Raw genomic sequence first — 5,474 nt, 5'->3', positions numbered from 1 at the left:
TGACTTACGGAAATAGATACGACGAAATAGAGAAAATTGCCAAATACATTAAGTCAGCAGCCAATAAGGAATTTAATCATAACCGTAATAAATTTTGCACTGAAAATTCTTGAAATGCACCAGATTGTGGAAGTAAAAGGAAACATAAAACACATTTATTGGTGAACGCTGAATAAGAATTGGACGTAATTCAGTTTAATGCAATAAATAAAATGATGAAAGAATATCGATTAAAGAAGACAACAAGTCTGGTTTGATATCAATAACATAGATCGCTGTATAGATGTATTTGTAACCACTAAACGAGGACTGGACATTCTGTATGATGCAATAAATGTAATATTAAATGAATATTAATGAAAAATTAAATAAACATACAATCATGATCAATCTCTGTTTTGACGTACAGGCCACCACAGCCTAACCAATTGAAACCAAACATCACGGAACTTGGGTGGCTGTTACGACCAGAAGGAGGCGATGTGACGCCCCAAGACCGGGTACTGGCATGTAGGGGACATCCAGGGCTATCACCTAGCACCGCCCAATAACTTCCATCTTGGGGTGAGCTTGACCAAAATTGACCCCCAACGTCCAGGACCCCCTATTTGGGTAAAACAAGCACATGGACCTACTTTGGGTGGCTGTTACGACCAGAAGGAGGCGATGTGACGCCCCAAGACCGGGTACTGGCATGTAGGGGACATCCAGGGCTATCACCTAGCACCGCCCAATAACTTCCATCTTGGGGTGAGCTTGACCAAAATTGACCCCCAACGTCCAGGACCCCCTATTTGGGTAAAACAAGCACATGGACCTACTTTGGGTGGCTGTTACGACCAGAAGGAGGCGATGTGACGCCCCAAGACCGGGTACTGGCATGTAGGGGACATCCAGGGCTATCACCTAGCACCGCCCAATAACTTCCATCTTGGGGTGAGCTTGACCAAAATTGACCCCCAACGTCCAGGACCCCCTATTTGGGTAAAACAAGCACATGGACCTACTTTGGGTGGCTGTTACGACCAGAAGGAGGCGATGTGACGCCCCAAGACCGGGTACTGGCATGTAGGGGACATCCAGGGCTATCACCTAGCACCGCCCAATAACTTCCATCTTGGGGTGAGCTTGACCAAAATTGACCCCCAACGTCCAGGACCCCCTATTTGGGTAAAACAAGCACATGGACCTACTTTGGGTGGCTGTTACGACCAGAAGGAGGCGATGTGACGCCCCAAGACCGGGTACTGGCATGTAGGGGACATCCAGGGCTATCACCTAGCACCGCCCAATAACTTCCATCTTGGGTGAGCTTGACCAAAATTGACCCCCAACGTCCAGGACCCCCTATTTGGGTAAAACAAGCACATGGACCTACTTTGGGTGGCTGTTACGACCAGAAGGAGGCGATGTGACGCCCCAAGACCGGGTACTGGCATGTAGGGGACATCCAGGGCTATCACCTAGCACCGCCCAATAACTTCCATCTTGGGGTGAGCTTGACCAAAATTGACCCCCAACGTCCAGGACCCCCTATTTGGGTAAAACAAGCACATGGACCTACTTTGGGTGGCTGTTACGACCAGAAGGAGGCGATGTGACGCCCCAAGACCGGGTACTGGCATGTAGGGTACATCCAGGGCTATCACCTAGCACCGCCCAATAACTTCCATCTTGGGGTGAGCTTGACCAAAATTGACCCCCAACGTCCAGACCCCCTATTTGGGTAAAACAAGCACATGGACCTACTTTGGGTGGCTGTTACGACCAGAAGGAGGCGATGTGACGCCCCAAGACCGGGGTACTGGCATGTAGGGGACATCCAGGGCTATCACCTAGCACCGCCCAATAACTTCCATCTTGGGGTGAGCTTGACCAAAATTGACCCCCAACGTCCAGGACCCCCTATTTGGGTAAAACAAGCACATGGACCTACTTTGGGTGGCTGTTACGACCAGAAGGAGGCGATGTGACGCCCCAAGACCGGGTACTGGCATGTAGGGGACATCCAGGGCTATCACCTAGCACCGCCCAATAACTTCCATCTTGGGGTGAGCTTGACCAAAATTGACCCCCAACGTCCAGGACCCCCTATTTGGGTAAAACAAGCACATGGACCTACTTTGGGTGGCTGTTACGACCAGAAGGAGGCGATGTGACGCCCCAAGACCGGGTACTGGCATGTAGGGGACATCCAGGGCTATCACCTAGCACCGCCCAATAACTTCCATCTTGGGGTGAGCTTGACCAAAATTGACCCCCAACGTCCAGGACCCCCTATTTGGGTAAAACAAGCACATGGACCTACTTTGGGTGGCTGTTACGACCAGAAGGAGGCGATGTGACGCCCCAAGACCGGGTACTGGCATGTAGGGGACATCCAGGGCTATCACCTAGCACCGCCCAATAACTTCCATCTTGGGGTGAGCTTGACCAAAATTGACCCCCAACGTCCAGGACCCCCTATTTGGGTAAAACAAGCACATGGACCTACTTTGGGTGGCTGTTACGACCAGAAGGAGGCGATGTGACGCCCCAAGACCGGGTACTGGCATGTAGGGGACATCCAGGGCTATCACCTAGCACCGCCCAATAACTTCCATCTTGGGGTGAGCTTGACCAAAATTGACCCCCAACGTCCAGGACCCCCTATTTGGGTAAAACAAGCACATGGACCTACTTTGGGTGGCTGTTACGACCAGAAGGAGGCGATGTGACGCCCCAAGACCGGGTACTGGCATGTAGGGGACATCCAGGGCTATCACCTAGCACCGCCCAATAACTTCCATCTTGGGGTGAGCTTGACCAAAATTGACCCCCAACGTCCAGGACCCCCTATTTGGGTAAAACAAGCACATGGACCTACTTTGGGTGGCTGTTACGACCAGAAGGAGGCGATGTGACGCCCCAAGACCGGGTACTGGCATGTAGGGGACATCCAGGGCTATCACCTAGCACCGCCCAATAACTTCCATCTTGGGGTGAGCTTGACCAAAATTGACCCCCAACGTCCAGGACCCCCTATTTGGGTAAAACAAGCACATGGACCTACTTTGGGTGGCTGTTACGACCAGAAGGAGGCGATGTGACGCCCCAAGACCGGGTACTGGCATGTAGGGGACATCCAGGGCTATCACCTAGCACCGCCCAATAACTTCCATCTTGGGGTGAGCTTGACCAAAATTGACCCCCAACGTCCAGGACCCCCTATTTGGGTAAAACAAGCACATGGACCTACTTTGGGTGGCTGTTACGACCAGAAGGAGGCGATGTGACGCCCCAAGACCGGGTACTGGCATGTAGGGGACATCCAGGGCTATCACCTAGCACCGCCCAATAACTTCCATCTTGGGGTGAGCTTGACCAAAATTGACCCCCAACGTCCAGGACCCCCTATTTGGGTAAAACAAGCACATGGACCTACTTTGGGTGGCTGTTACGACCAGAAGGAGGCGATGTGACGCCCCAAGACCGGGTACTGGCATGTAGGGGACATCCAGGGCTATCACCTAGCACCGCCCAATAACTTCCATCTTGGGGTGAGCTTGACCAAAATTGACCCCCAACGTCCAGGACCCCCTATTTGGGTAAAACAAGCACATGGACCTACTTTGGGTGGCTGTTACGACCAGAAGGAGGCGATGTGACGCCCCAAGACCGGGTACTGGCATGTAGGGGACATCCAGGGCTATCACCTAGCACCGCCCAATAACTTCCATCTTGGGGTGAGCTTGACCAAAATTGACCCCCAACGTCCAGGACCCCCTATTTGGGTAAAACAAGCACATGGACCTACTTTGGGTGGCTGTTACGACCAGAAGGAGGCGATGTGACGCCCCAAGACCGGGTACTGGCATGTAGGGGACATCCAGGGCTATCACCTAGCACCGCCCAATAACTTCCATCTTGGGGTGAGCTTGACCAAATTGACCCCCAACGTCCAGGACCCCCTATTTGGGTAAAACAAGCACATGGACCTACTTTGGGTGGCTGTTACGACCAGAAGGAGGCGATGTGACGCCCCAAGACCGGGTACTGGCATGTAGGGGACATCCAGGGCTATCACCTAGCACCGCCCAATAACTTCCATCTTGGGGTGAGCTTGACCAAAATTGACCCCCAACGTCCAGGACCCCCTATTTGGGTAAAACAAGCACATGGACCTACTTTGGGTGGCTGTTACGACCAGAAGGAGGCGATGTGACGCCCCAAGACCGGGTACTGGCATGTAGGGGACATCCAGGGCTATCACCTAGCACCGCCCAATAACTTCCATCTTGGGGTGAGCTTGACCAAAATTGACCCCCAACGTCCAGGACCCCCTATTTGGGTAAAACAAGCACATGGACCTACTTTGGGTGGCTGTTACGACCAGAAGGAGGCGATGTGACGCCCCAAGACCGGGTACTGGCATGTAGGGGACATCCAGGGCTATCACCTAGCACCGCCCAATAACTTCCATCTTGGGGTGAGCTTGACCAAAATTGACCCCCAACGTCCAGGACCCCCTATTTGGGTAAAACAAGCACATGGACCTACTTTGGGTGGCTGTTACGACCAGAAGGAGGCGATGTGACGCCCCAAGACCGGGTACTGGCATGTAGGGGACATCCAGGGCTATCACCTAGCACCGCCCAATAACTTCCATCTTGGGGTGAGCTTGACCAAAATTGACCCCCAACGTCCAGGACCCCCTATTTGGGTAAAACAAGCACATGGACCTACTTTGGGTGGCTGTTACGACCAGAAGGAGGCGATGTGACGCCCCAAGACCGGGTACTGGCATGTAGGGGACATCCAGGGCTATCACCTAGCACCGCCCAATAACTTCCATCTTGGGGTGAGCTTGACCAAAATTGACCCCCAACGTCCAGGACCCCCTATTTGGGTAAAACAAGCACATGGACCTACTTTGGGTGGCTGTTACGACCAGAAGGAGGCGATGTGACGCCCCAAGACCGGGTACTGGCATGTAGGGGACATCCAGGGCTATTTACCTAGCACCGCCCAATAAACTTCCATCTTGGGGTGAGCTTGACCAAATTGACCCCCAACGTCCAGGACCCCCTATTTGGGTTAAAACAAGCACATGGACCTACTTTGGGTGGCTGTTACGACCAGAAGGAGGCGATGTGACGCCCCAAGACCGGTACTGGCATGTAGGGGACATCCAGGGCTATCACCTAGCACCGCCCAATAACTTCCATCTTGGGTGAGCTTGACCAAAATTGACCCCCAACGTCCAGGACCCCTATTTGGGTAAAACAAGCACATGGACCTACTTTGGGTGGCTGTTACGACCAGAAGGAGGCGATGTGACGCCCAAGACCGGGTACTGGCATGTAGGGGACATCCAGGGCTATACCTAGCACCGCCCAATAACTTCCATCTTGGGTGAGCTTGACCAAAATTGACCCCCAACGTCCAGGACCCCTATTTGGGTAAAACAAGCACATGGACCTACTTTGGGTGGC

This window comes from Mya arenaria, chromosome 15 (assembly GCF_026914265.1).
Source record: "Mya arenaria isolate MELC-2E11 chromosome 15, ASM2691426v1".
NCBI lineage: Eukaryota > Metazoa > Mollusca > Bivalvia > Myida > Myidae > Mya > Mya arenaria.
This window is presented reverse-complemented; position numbering follows the sequence as displayed.